The sequence below is a fragment of the Microplitis mediator genome, chromosome 7, assembly GCF_029852145.1.
Source record: "Microplitis mediator isolate UGA2020A chromosome 7, iyMicMedi2.1, whole genome shotgun sequence".
In the NCBI taxonomy this organism is placed as follows: Eukaryota; Metazoa; Arthropoda; class Insecta; order Hymenoptera; family Braconidae; genus Microplitis; species Microplitis mediator.
In genome coordinates, this window is record NC_079975.1 from 6,910,816 (window position 1) to 6,926,334 (window position 15,519).

The window sequence follows — 15,519 nt, forward strand, 5'->3', positions numbered from 1 at the left end:
CCAATAAATTTTTTTTTTTCCCCTAGAAAACTTTCATCGCCCAAAGAAAATTTTTTTTCAATTTATACTGCAAAAAATTTCTTGGGAATAGTAAAAAATTTTTGCCCCAAGAAATCTTTTTTTCCTCTGTATGAATTATTTTCTCAAGTACATAAAAACATAAAAGAACATCGGGTGTGAAACTTTTTATTATTTCCAAACAATGCCGACTAAAAGTGTACGTATCTTTTCCTAAAACTTGTGATCTTCGAGCCCTTCGGGGTCGATGAGATAATATTTTTTTTGTACAATCACCAGAGAGTAGTATAGATTATAAACGCATGCGCGTCACTAAAGTTTTTACGTCAAAATAGAATGAGTTTACTTGCAGAGATCGCAGTACCGCGTGAAACGGCTACTAAACAGTAGGATTCGCTCTGAACGATGATCTTAATTCACTAGGAAACTTGATAAAATTCTAGTCATTCACAGTGCAAATAATTTTATTTTTCAAATTAACGAAGTTTTCAAAAAAGTTCGTGAAAATTCATTCAAATTTAAAAAAATTTTTTTTTGTTGTCATTTTTGAAAATTTTTCCGAAATTTGTGTAGTGAAAATGATTTTACGTAACATAAAAAAATATAAAATTAAATTGCAATATAATTTAAGTATTAGAACAATTTTTTAATTCAATAACGTTTGTTTCCATTTGAGTGCATAATATTATTAAAGTGTCGAAAAAATAATTGAACTTGTGCCAAAAGTTCTATTATTGATTGACTTATATATTTAAAATACATACTTTAATAGTTAAAGTTAATTACAACGATACTATGATGCAAAACATTATATACAAATAAATACAACATTGAAAACAAAATTTATTTATAAGACTGCTTATATATCAAAATAAGTAAGTTTATTCTGGATGATTACTTGGCTTTCGTCGCGATAATAAATTTTAAAAAAAGTTTATATTTTGAAATAAAAAAAAAAATTTCGAGTAAAATTCAGTATTCAAATTTTACCGAATTCAATATAAATAATAATTTATGATTTATTATCATTCGGATCAAATTAATGAGATTTTCTGTCATAAAACAATGAAACGTAATTGGAAGTAATGAACAGTGAAACTGATTGAGTAAAAAAAAAATAATTACCCGAGAAAAAGTAAAAATTATTATTTAAATAAATATTTAAATTTATTTGCAACTGATAAAATTATTCATAAAAAATTAAATGAAAAAAAACTCGATTTCCATAACTGCTGTGAGCTTTTAATCTATTTGATTGCATTGAGATCCATTAGAAACATTTTATATGTATAATTGTTTGATAAAAGTTAAATTTGTATAATTGTATCCTATAATTATTATTATCATCGCGATAATATTTAAATTGATAAGAATTAAAAACTAATTATTTTTTAATGAAATGGTTAAAATAAAAATGAATTATTTACCAATAGAGAAATTATAAAGTGAAATTTTTTTTATACTGAAAAATTGGGAGTGAATTTGCATTTTATTTCAATCTGTATTCACTCCATCATTCGGAATTCCGGAGTTTAAAAAAATTATTTTGCATGCGGAGTAAATAGGGAGTACGTTTTTACAGCCGAGTGATTTCAGAGTGATCTGGACTTTATTTCAATTTGGAGTTTTAATATTAAAATAAACTCTTTTTAGAAGTGAATTTTACTCCGAATCGGATTTGCAATATTAAATTAAACTTTCCTTCGGAGTAAATTTCACTCCGGGAGGATTAAATAAGTAAACAGTCATCCGCTCTATAGATTTCCTCCGAGTTCACTCCGCGAATTTTTTCACACTGTGAAAAAAATCGGAAGTCAATTCGGAATAATGACAGATTTTATTTTAATCTGAATTCATTCCTTTACTAAGAGTTTTTAAAAAAATCACTCCGCATAAAGAGTAAATAGGGAGTTTGTCTTTTCAGCGGAGTGATTTTGGAGTGATCTGAATTAAATTCAAATCCACATTCACTCCAATTCGAAGTTTTAATATCAAAATAAACTCCCTTTCGGAGTGGATTTTATTCCGAGGGGATTAAATAAATAAACAATCATCCACTTCGAATTTACTCCGCTAATTTTTAACTGTGTCTATTTACTAGGAAGTTAAAATACTTCATTAAAAAAAAAAAAAAAATATATATATATATATATATATATATAAACTTTTTTATTCCCATCGGAAATTTAACTTTAACAACTTTTATAAAGTGATGATGAAAATGACCGTTATGTCCTGATAAGTATTGATATTAATATTAACGCTATTAACGTTTCTTACTCGTAACTTTATACGGAAAGAACAAAAATAGAAAAAAAAAAAAAAACAAGTTATATTCATCTTAAATACATTAACATATTATGTTCGTTTATGTCTGTTTACATCAACATTCTATAAATGACGAAAGCATTTGTATCTGTATGACATTCAAACTCTCTAACTTTTAAATAGTTTGTACTTTTTATTACATTCGTCTGAAAATCATAACATGTGTAGTTATTTGAGATCGTAATAAAATAGTTTTATTTATTGAGTAAATATATGAACAGTATTTATCACACTTAAATATCGTATACTTTTAATGTTATGTCCGTATCAATATTTTTATTTTGAGATAATTTCCATCATTATTTAATACATGCGACTTTACTATTTTTGTGTTATTACTGGGAGTTGATAAGATATTATAAAAGTAACCATAAATTTATTCCATTTGTAATATATTTGATTTATAATTTATTTGTGACACATGATATGGTGTATTTCCGTTTATAGAGTATTTGAGCGGTGAAAAAACTATGACCTGTTATACAGAATGTGTCAATAACAAACAAGCCTTGTTCTATTAAAATAATCCACGTAGGAATCTAGCATAGATTTAATTTCCTGTTGAAATTTACGTTATGCTAAACGTTTGCACAGGAATTGTAATTGGATTTCAATCTCGATTTTCTTATAGCGTTTTCCGATATAATCCTACTCTCTAAAAACAAATTAGTGAAAATCATGTGGCAGTGAATAGTCACTTATTGCCAGAGAAAAGTATACCACTGTTTGAATTAGTGACATACTATCACTAGTAAACAGTGAATAGTCTAGTATTTCAAAGTTAAGAGACTACGTGAAAATGAAAAAAAATTGTTACTATCACGAAAAAAAAAAATCGGTCTATCAGTTGACCCTGCGGGCCAGCCCCAAAACTTCCCGATGTTTTCGAGCTCTTTGAGCTCGATAATACTTTTATATGCCGTTCTTTAAAAAAAAAAACGTTTTTTACCATTTTCTGTCCAACGATATCTCTCAAACGAATTGACCAATTGAGGCGGTTAAGGTGGCAATCGACACGTTTTATTAAGTTCTAGAGCTGTTTAGATTTTGAAATCGAATGATTCAATTTTTTTGTGGATATCCGAAAAAAAACGTTTTTCACTATTTTTTTAATCAACGATATCTCGTAAACGAATGGACCGATTAAGACGATTGAGGCAGCAATCGACGTGTTTTATCAAGTTCTAAAGCTGATCAACTTTTGAAATTGATTTATCCAGCCGTTTTTGAGAAATTTCAAAAAAACCAAAAAAAAATTTTTTTTTGAATTCTTTCGTCAACGATTTCTCTTGAACGAAAGAACCGATTTTGATTTTTTTGGTGGAATTCGACGCGGCTTATAAAGTTTTAGAGCTGATTAGATTTTGGAATCAATCCATCGAGCAAATTAAAAGTTATCCAAATAAAACATTTTTGAAAAAATTTTATTTTTGAAATATCTTCGAACGCACCCCACCGACTAAGCTCAAATATTTTGACAGCTTCAAGATATTAACAAGCCGCGTCGAATGACACATCAAAGATCAAAATCGGTTCATCCGTTCAAGAGTTATGAATATTTACATACATACATACGTACGTATGTACACACATACATACACTCGGACATCATCGTGAAATTAGTCAGGATAGCTTCCTAGAACCTCAAAACGTCAAAATCTGATAGAAATTTGGTTTTTGCAAATCAGACCGAAACCAATAACTTCCCGAATTTTTGAAAATTTTCAATTTTCTTAGCGGGAAGTTAAAAATCAATTATTACAGTTTAATTTTCTATGGGTTTTCAATAGCATTCTACATAGAATTTTTTTATACAGGCAATAATAAATTTTTTTAATGAATGGGAAACCCCGTTTACAAGATTTTATCTGGGATTTTTTGTATGTACAAATCTGAATTACTTGTGCACGATTTACGCATTTGAAAACTGAATTATTTCTATCCCTTTCATTTACCATAAAAGTATAAATAAATTTGAGAAAATATATTTTCTATAAAAAACATCGTTTGGATGGTTAATAAGTGACCCTAGAATTTAAATGCATTGAAAATTCCTAGTAATAAAAATAATAATAATAATAATACTTTTTTTTTTAAATTGGCTGAAAATACCTTGGAGAAACTGAGTAAGAAATTCAGTAACCCACAATTCCTTACATGGATTTCTCTTATACGGATAAATTTTTCTCGTTTCAAATGCTATGTTTTTATGTTAACGGCATGCTGGGATTTGTTATTTTATTTTATTTCAAGATGACATTATAAAATGTGCATTTGAAAACGTTAAACGCCTCAACTAAACGTCTTAGTTTAGGTGTTTTAATTACTGCGACTCAACTCAAAATTTATTTAAGTGCGACATGATTATTGTGAATTAATTTTTTTTAAATGGTAATTTTATGTTAATATAAGATCATAGCATTTGAAAGAAGGATTTATCTACGTCGAAATCCAGCTACTACACATATGTCAACAAAAACCCAAAGTTTCCATATGAATTTTCTAGTGAAGAATTACAGATACCCACAGTTTTTCCGGATTCCTGTACAACAAAAGTATATTTCATGATTTTATTCATGGTTGCTTTTATATTTATATATGTTTTCCTTTCGCTTTCTTTCCAGATAAAAATATACAGGGAAAATATACAATTCCTCATACATTTATTTAACACAATGAACACTAATGAGAAGCAATTAAAGAACAATACTAAATTTTTTTTTTTTTTTAACTTTCCGCTAAGAAAATTGTAAATTTTCAAAAATTTGGGAAGTTATTGTTTTCACCCCGATTTTCAAAAATCGAGTTTTCATCAGATGTCGACGTTTTGAGGTCCTAGGAAGCTATTCTGACTATTTTCAGAATAATGTCCGAGTCTGTGTATATATGTGTGTGTGTGTATGTGTGTGTGTGTATGTGTGTGTAAACTCTTTGTAACTTTTTAACTAATGAATCGATTTGGATAGTTAAGGCGGCCATCGAAAGAGCTTGTTGGCCATCAACTTTCCTGAAAATTTCAGATCATTTGATCAAGTAGGCTCGAAAAATATCGGCGAATTACGAAAAATAAAGAATTTTTTTTTTTAGTTTTTTATTGATTTCTCAGAAACGAGTTGAACGATCGACTTCAAAATCTAATCAGCTCTAGAACTTTATAAGCCGCGTCGAATGCGACCTCAACCATTTCAATCGGTTAATTCGTTCGCGAGATATCGTGAGAGATAGAAATGCTAAAAAACGGTTTTTTTCGAAAACAATGGCATACAAATGTATTCACAACAATGTTTTCGAGCTCTTTGAGCTCCTTGAGCTCCTTGAGCTCGAAAACAGCGGGAAGTTCTAGGGCTGGCCCGCAGGGTCAACCGATAGACAGATTTTTTTTATTCTAATAATTCATAAGTAACTTACGATTTTTAAAATTCTATTGACTTATCGTAGAACTTGCATAGAGCCAACCCTTAAAAGCACTGTAGTACTTTATATATATTATATGTATAATATACTTAAAGTACTAAGAAATCATGAAAGTTGAGATTCATGAATATTCAAAGAAAACTCGATGACAAAAAGAAATATCTATAGAGTAGTTTGTTTCAAAAATAACATTATTCCAATTTAAATATTTAACTCAATATAAAACATCTTGAATTTATTTTCTATTATTTGAATCGATTTTCGTATCTTTTTATTAATTTAAATTACATTGAAAGTTAAATATTTCTGTAAAAGGTTAAGAGATGATTGAAATTGTTTTTGAAAAGAAGTATCATTTTTATAAAATAATACAATATAGAAACAGAATATCGAAAATAAAGTAATGAAAACCTGTCAGTAAAAAATCTGGCACTGCGTTTTTCTACATCAACAATAATACGTTTTTGTGTCTTTGAAATTTCCAAGAGGGTTTGGTATTCTACGGAGGTTATTTTTTTAATGGGTGTTCTATTGTCAGTTGCAAGACGAATCATCTAAATCAGTGGCTTCGCTCGGGAGATATAGATTATTTACTTGTATATAAAACATACACATACATTACACTCATGTCACCTGAAAAACAGTCAAAAAATATTTGAGTAATGATAAAATGTCTTCGTTTGTTAAGAAATTCAAATTTCTCGGGAATATTAATGATCGTGATTAGAGCATTGAATAAAATATGCAAATCGAATTTTCTAATTAAGTAAATTAATGAATACATAATTTTACTCAATCTTAGTAGAATACTCCTTAATTTATTTTACAACTTTGATCATTAGTTAATATATTTAGACTAAAATTATATATAGCCTACTACTGTAAAGGAAACAAAGCTTTTAGAAGTAAAGGTGCCGTTACTGAAAGTCTTATAGCAGGGAAATAGATTACGGAAATTTTTTTGATTTTGAATCAACAAATTTTAATTATTTGTTATTTTTTGTTAGAATGTTTGGTTCGAATTTCGAATTTCCAACTCAGATATAATTAATTATAAAATAATTAACCGAAAATTAGAATTTTTCTAACAATTGGAACATTTACAGAAAATAAAAAAAATTTAATGAACAAATATAAATTTTGTGAAAGGTTCGAAATATAACAAATAGTGCGATTTGATACGAATCATTACGTACCTGAAGATCAGAACATTTTTCGCGCAACGGAAATGAAAAAAAAATTATGTAATTTGACTGCTTAAGGGGTAGTTGGGGTTGGCCTGCAAGTTTCAGCTGACATACCAGCGCCCATGCGAAACATCTCAGAAATCTAGATCTTGTAGACGTTTTACTTTTATTTTCGTTCCGCGAAAAACATTTCGATCTTCAGGTACATGAATAATTTATAAGCTAAAATTATTAGCACACTCCGAATTTCCACAAATCTTCGTGTGCTTTTCTAGATTATTGTTTGAAATAATGGTTTTTTTTTCTTTTTAATAAACTTGAACCTATACATTACCTCGGAAACACCAAAAATATAAAATGCCATATAACATGTAATATATTTGACCTAAATCGAGAAAAAAATCAGCCGACGAAAAATATTTATTACACTATATCATGTAATATGTCATACCACCAAAAAAAGAAATTTATTCTTGTAAACCTTTAACTCAGTCGGAATTTTTCATGATTAAGTATATGATTTTATTTTGCACACATGAACTCTCTTTTAGTTGACATACTATTATGATACATATTTATCAATAATAATGCATGAGTTTCTTAGTCTTTTATTTATAATATTCTTTTTCAGTAGAACTATATTAATATTAACTTTTATTCTAGTAATATATAAATAATATATTTATTTATTCAGTCAAGTTCCTTAGTTGTCATATGGAATTTAATAAAAGTACTACAGTTTTTTATTTTACTTTAATTTCGTTGACGGTTTTCACTTACAATTATGATTATTTTAAATAAAACATTTTGTTATTTTCATTTTTTAAATTTTTCATGCCTGTCTCGACCTTTTTCTTTTTTTTTTTAATCTGACATTAACAAAATTATGATAATAGTAATAAATAATATTATACTTTTGTTTCCAACAACTGACGCCGGTAGCGAAGCATGTAAATTGTCAAAGTTTTTTCTGCACGATAATTTTTTTTCTATATATATATATAATACAATTTACAAGCTGTGTCAACTGAACCAAAAATAATCTTTTAACCGAAAGGTATAATTTCAACATAACTTTATACCTTGTTCGATTAAAAAACGTATCTTAAATTAACAAATTTGTTCCCAATGGCCGCATTCTCCCACATTTACTTATTATCAGAAAAAAAAATCCATGCCCGTGGAATTTTGATAATTACAAACAAAAGCAGGATTTTTAATTCTAGCTCATTATTCTCCCGAAAGTTGAAAAGTTAAGAAACTTAACTTTATGTGAGTAATGCTCATTCCTGTGTTGCGTGAAATTGGTCCTTTAATAACCGCTATTACGATATCCTTCTAATTCGTTTTTTTTCACGTTTTGGTTTTTTAATTTCTTTCATAATTATCGCCGGTTTTCAAGTGAAAATAATAAATTTGTAAGATATAAATGGACCCGCATAAAAAACAGACTAATGTTCCGTAAAAACAAATCCCCAGTAGATCCGAATTACGGTAAATTACCGTAATTTACGGTATCCTGCAGAATTACCGTAACTAAGGTAAAATACGGTAATCTACCGTAATTTACCGTAAATTACGGCGAAATCCCTCAAATTACGGTAAAAATGCCGTAAATCACGGTAGAACACCGTAAATTACAGTAATAACCGTAATTTACCATAATTCGGATCTGCTAGAGATTGACGGTTCTTTACGATTTTTAAAAATCTATCGGAAATCTATTATAGATTTTTGGGTATTTCCAATAGACATATTCTAATCTGCATGGAAATATAAACATTCAAAAAATGTATGCTACATAATATTTTATATTTGTATATATATGATCATATGTCGAAATAGAAGTTAAAAAAAATGCTAACTACTACCATTTTGCAATAGTGAATAATTAGCATATTGTGTATGATCATCATTATCATTATCATGTAGTGATATTTACTATTACCGATAGTAATAGTTACCGTCTAGATAATTATATTTCTTATATCTGAAAAATTTGTGAATTTTGCCATAAGAGATAGTAATGATTATCATTCCGGACAAAAATGGTTACCATCTCCGAAAAGTTAACATAAAAGAATGAGAATCTTTTAATCGTAAAGATGGAAATAGTTACTTCGTTAAGATGAGGGTTATTAACACTTTTTTTCAGCGTGTACATATTTGTCGCATATATATAAATCCATATATGCGGGGACTCTTCATACAAAGAGACAATTCCTTACTTATGATAGATCTATAACGTAAGAAGGGCACTTTAATATATTTCACTTGCTAGTAGATAGAACCTAATATTTATTTAACAATTAAACATTATTGAACCCGACAACTAATCGTATAATATGGACAGATAATAATAAGTAATATAATAAGGGAAAGGGTGAGAGTAGCTAGATGACGTCACGTTGGGTCCTCTCGGAGGGTCCCGTCGGAATGCCTCTTCTTCATCCGCTTCAATGTCCTTCTCACCCTTCTCTAGAGGGGGTGAACTTTGTTGCAAGCTGGCTCGGTATTCAGGAAAAAGTAGCTTACAATAATATGGGAAATATTTTCATATATTTTAAAAAAGACTCGTAAACACAGTTTATGCTCATATATGATATATATATTGACGATATTTAAATCATTCATATTTTTCTTTTAATATTACTTTTGATTTTACGAATACTATTTATTATAATAACACTGTATAAGTCATTCCACTGTTGTGCTGTACTAAGCACAAAAGTGGTGACTTATTACTATGATATTCCTGTTGGTTTGCACTAAACACGGCAGCATTATTAGTCATAAATATAATAATATTTTCTATACTTACAATTAGTATGAATTTATCAATAATTATCTAGTGATAAGTACACAAAGCGAATAAAAATTATTCAATTTATATCAATTTATTTTTCGAAACCATATAAAATATTTATGACCACATTTTCCGACGAACATTACAATGAATATATAAAATTTTAGCTGACGATATCTTCAGAAAAATATTGATTGCTTATCGAGTTATGGCAATAAAAATTTATTATTGCAGGGAGGACTGATTTCATTTCACAACTAGATCATAGGTAATTTTTAAATTTTATCAAAAAAATTGAATTTTCGTATATTAAAATGTATATTTTTTCTGATAGTAATACATAAAAACTTATTGTAATAGGCCTCAAAGTTTAAAGCAAAAGTAGAACTTGTGCCCAAAGCATCATTAATTTTTATCGCTTTGTCTGAGATATTGTAAGACGACATTTAACTTTTAAAAAAATAAAAAAATACTTTTCTGAATATTAAATTATAATCATTTAAATTTAATATTCTCCACCTAAGAAAATATATTCCAGTTTAAAGTTTTACGATATTTGAGGTGACAAATATAATGTCTTAAAACTTGAAACCCTCTATATTTAATGCGAATACAGTGTTTTGCTTGAAGATCTAAAAGTTTTAAGTTGTTAGCCAATCGACGTACTCACAATACATAAACAATGTTCGGGGCCATTATTTTAGAACGTAGGGATTTGATTTTAAGCCAAATTTGTTTACGTCGTCTGTAAATATTATGAATTAATTTATAGTTGTTAAGCCCGTTGTATTTATAAAAAAAAATAAAAAACTGGAAAACGGTTGACCCTAACCGACCAACCATAAAATTTGCAAGTATTTCGAGCTCAACGAAAGAATACATTTCTGAAATTATCTTGTTGAGTTCTTTCGTCTTGTCGATAAAATATAAAAATACATTTTGAAGTATTTCATAGCGCATTTTTGATTACTTCAATGATAATGTATGTCTGTAAATATTTCGCGTGCCAAATGCCAAAAGGGCGTATTACAGCAGTTAGATATAGTTCCATGCCAAAAGGGCGTATAAAAAAATTTTTTTTGTCATTCTTTTTAGAATCGCTCAAAACGTAAAGATCTGCAGAAAAAAAATTTTTGACGTACTATCGCCAAAAGGGCGTATATCTTTAGATCTTTGTATCTAAAGATATACGCCCTTTTGGCTTTGGAAATTTTTTTTGCACGCCTCGGAAGCGAAGCGGAAAGGTTGTGCTTTATAACCGACCTGTCAAGGTCACACGATTTCCACTCATTAAAGTGCATATATTTTTTGCTATTACTCTTACACATTATGAAAAGCACATCAATATAAAGCTGAAACACTAATAAATAATCCTGATACTTTTTTTAATTTGTCTAATATGTATTGATATAAAAAAAAGTTCATTAAAAAAAATTTATCGTGGACGTCCATTAGTCTGTGGTTCAAAAAAACGGCGTGGTACGGATATCTCGAGAACGACTTGACGAAACTACTTAATTTTTTTTTCAAAATTTTCAGAAATAAGCAAAGAAGGTTCCTTTCGAAAATCACTACTGTAGGCCTTCTCGTTTTTTTAAAAATAAATCATTACGGTTAAAACCGGCAATCTTACATGTAAACAAACACACACTGCCGCCATTTTTCTTTAGGAATGTTCTCCTTATTTATTTTTTTTTTACTTTTATTACCGTATATTTACCATGGAAATTTCTATGGGAAAAGAGCGGGATGTTCAATTTTATTCGAAATTTAACTTTAAAAAAAAAACATAACATGAGCTTTCGAAGCGTGCACTTTTGGATTTTCCAAATTTGTTTTATTTTTAGGCTTAAAACATGTTTACAAAACGATTGGCACCAAAAACAAAAAAATTATACGCCCTTTTGGTTCTTCAAAGCCAAAAGGGCGTATAACTTTTATACGCCCTTTTGGCATTTGGCACGCGATTTCGTATTTTTCGAACGAATTAACTAATTTAGCGGGAAACTTTGTAACGCCGTCGCTTCAACAATACTTTCCAATTATCATATAATGAGAACCATCTTAAAGAGTCTATTTCAATTAATGATGGTCTAATGACAAAAGCAGTCGAAATCCATTAACTCGGACCGTTAGTCTTCGGAGGAGCGGAAATTTCCTTGAAATTTCGACTTTTCGAATGTCTCTCCTCCATTAAAGAGTAAAATACTCGCATGTGCTCTTATATCTACATGAATGATGCATATATAAAATATTGCGTTAAGGTATATAATAAATGTACACTGACGCACTCAAATGGATATCATCCAGTGGGTGACAGCATAGCTCACAGGAGGTGGGAGTTAAGAATGAGGGGAAGTTCTGAGTACCTGGAATTCGACTGTAACTGTTTATTGCACAATATTGTTTTGATTTTCTCTCAATATGGAAATCATCGGGTTTGCATTATTGAGGCAAACATATATTCAACTCAATAAGGTCCTAATAGTCCTTCAGGCAAATCAGGAAAGTTTTTAAAAACTTTCTTTATGCTTAATTTCAGTTCTTTAAATTTAATGATATAAATATGAGAGCTCAAAAATTAAAATTTTCAAAATTTCAATTTTAAGATATCTAAGGTATGGTTTTAATAATGTCTTCAAACTCGAAATCAGCGAAAAGTTTTGGAGCTTGCCCACAAAATTAGTCTATCACGAGATTTTTTTTTCTAGCTAAGAACAAAGAAAAAAGTTATGATGGAGTTATTTTGATAATGAGGATAAAACGAGGAGATTTATTTTCTCTATATAATATCTTCAGATGAGAAAAAATTGAAGCGCTAAAACTTATAACAAACTCTCATTTTCTACATCAATAAATGGAATTAAAATTTTCTGGCTCCGAATCTCAAATTTATTTCCTACTCAGCAGGAACAAAATAAAAACAAATCTGTTCATCTATAAAAATTAAGATGGAAAAAAAATAGTCAGGAAGTAATCCACCAGTGAAAAAAAAGCTTAGTGTACAAAAATACATTTAATGGAAAAAGAAAAGCAGCCAAAGCTCTCGATTTGGGACGCACAGCACGTTTGCTTAACAATACCTAGCATACGGACGAAGTAGAATCGAATCGTAGATACAGAAAAGAATGCTCTAGTGCGCAACCCTAAGCTAGGAAGATGTTAAGTTAACGTTAAACTATATCTGACAAGTCCTTTAGGTTTATCTTTCCAAAGCCATTGCGCATATGTTGTGCACAATTGTGCTTTAAGTTGCTTGTAGACACAATACATGCACGGAGAAAAATGGAGACAAAAAATGTACAAATTTTCATTATACTGTCGACCAAATTGAAACAGGAAGTTCAGTCGTCAAAAAATTATTATGCTGCACTATAATTATTATTGTGAGCCTCTAGAGATTTTTTTTATTTTGTACTATAATTCCTAATTTACACAAATAATATTTATTAAAATTTATCGATAAATTTCAAGTGTATAATCATTTTTTGGCGACTCAACTTCCTGTTTCAAATTTGGTCGACAGCATAATAAAAATTTGTACATTTCTTAAGCCCATTTTTCTCCGTGTTCTAAAGAGAAAGAAAGTGATAGAGTAACAAGCATGAGATAAAAGAACTAGGAGTTGGGAACAGGAGGGTTACAGGAGGGTTAGGAGGGAAAAAGTAATATATGCCGTGAAAGTTCTATAGTAAACCAAAAAATGATATAGATCATACTTTTATTATTAATTATTTTTTTAACAAAAGAAAAAAAAAAGAAAAAAAAAATAAGAGAAGTACAAGAAGATAATGGGCATAGTATTTAGCACGAAATAAGATACCTAGGAAACACGTTATTATATAAGAACATATTTAGTTTTTCAGTATTGTTTTTTTGTTTAACTCTGCGCCCGAGGTTGGTTTTCTTCCCCTTTCCAATAAATGATCAGAAAAAAAAGCCCGTAAACATTTTTTTAAAAAATAACTACACGGAAAGAAAATTATGGGAAGTTTTCCTATGCATTATGGAAATGGTTCCCATAATGGTATGGGAATAGTACCTATACTACTATAGGAATGGTTCCCATATATTATGGGAACCATACCCATAATAGTATGAGAATAGTTCCCATACTATTATGGGAATGGTTCCCATATTGGTATAGGAACTATTCCTTTAATATTATGGGAACTATTCCCATAATGTTATGGGAACCATCCCTATAATATCATAAAATTTTATTTTTGCACAATAGTGTAGAAATTTCCCAAAATTTGAATTTTCTTGAATGTTTTGTGCTGACAAAAAATTCTTGTTAAAAATTTTAATGTTTTTTTGCCAAATACGATTTTTTTTTTCAATGTTTGAATTTTTGTTTTTATGTTTAATAATATTTCTGTGTATTGTAGAAGTGATTACCACACTTCTTTAGATTGATTTTTTCGTGATAATATGGGAACCATTCCCATAGTATTATAGGAATGGTTCCTATAATAGTATGGGAACTATTCCCATAATATTATAGGAATGATTCCCATAATGGTATAGGAACCATTCCAATTGCATTATGGGAATCATTCCCATAATATTATGGGAATAGTTCCCATACTATTATAGGAACCATTCCCATAATATTATGGGAATGGTTCCTATAATATTATAGAAAGTATTTCTATAAATTATAGGAACCATTCCTATAATTATAGGAACCATTCCTATAGTGTTATGGGTATCATTCCCATAATTATAGGAACTATTCCTATAATTATGGGAAACATTCCTATAATTATAGGAACCGCTCCCATAATTTATGGTCGTAATTCCTATGATGGTATAGGAAAAAATTTCACAAAATTATGGGAACCGCTGCCATAATTTTCTTTCCGTGTACATGTTCTTTTTTTAAAACTAGAAGTTTAAATTGGGACTCGTAATTTTAACCAATAAGGAATCGTGGACCATATCCTTGCGATAATTCGATACTCTGTTAACTTTATAACTATTTTCGGTCCATCTATTTTAATATAGACGATATCATTTGTAAAAAATCTTTCAAAATTATTTTTTGACCCTACAAGTTGAATTTTTCACATGATGATTTTTTTCAAGAAAGCTAGAGGGTTTTATCTAATAACTAATGAAAGAAGCTCAAACAATGCGGCTAGATCTAAATCTGCGATCTATGCGCGATTATGTACCTGATGTGCATAAATATATTTTTGTAATGATATTTTAGAATGCTTATAACTTAAATTTATTAAATCATGATATTTTCTACAATCATTAAATTGTTTTGAATAATAATGAAGATTTCGCGATATCAATTATAAAGTGATTTGTTTTTTTCTTTTCAAAAATTTTTGAGGGGTCCGTAGTGCCCCAAGTATCTCGTATCGCTCTGAAACTTGGTAGGACTGTGGAATACAACGAAAATAACAATTTTATTTTTTAACAATCTAGCTTGGCGATTGGTTTTCAGAGAAAAAGGGTTTTAAAATCTAATCTGGCTTATACATCACAAGCATTATCGATTGATGAAGTAAAACAAAAATAAATAAAAATCCTACGTAAAAATCTACTTTTGAACAAATACTGAAAGAAAGAACAAATAGATTTTTTTTAACTTGTTACCGCTGCATGTTATCTCGGTATAGAAATAATCCTATTTAATTAATATTTACCAAGGTTTCATTTATTTAACGCTCGTATCTTTGTAATTCATTATTTCAAATACACGGGTATGCAAAGTTACAAAACTCGACTTGTATATATTTGGTAGTAATA

The 15,519-nt window shown here is 29.0% G+C and overlaps 1 protein-coding gene across 2 annotated transcripts in view; it reads left to right on the top strand.

Moving 5' to 3' along the window:
* The window catches only part of LOC130670976 (trissin receptor-like), a 48,911-nt gene that overhangs the window by 7,366 nt on the left and 26,026 nt on the right, over positions 1-15,519 (top strand). The window contains exon 1 of one of the 2 annotated variants that reach the window (XM_057474622.1): positions 392-893. The exons of the other annotated variant lie outside the window; for it this stretch is intronic. The gene's annotated coding sequence lies outside the window, so the exon portion shown is untranslated. Of the gene's footprint in view, positions 1-391; positions 894-15,519 lie in introns of those variants that run through there. 2 annotated transcript variants of the gene reach the window in all.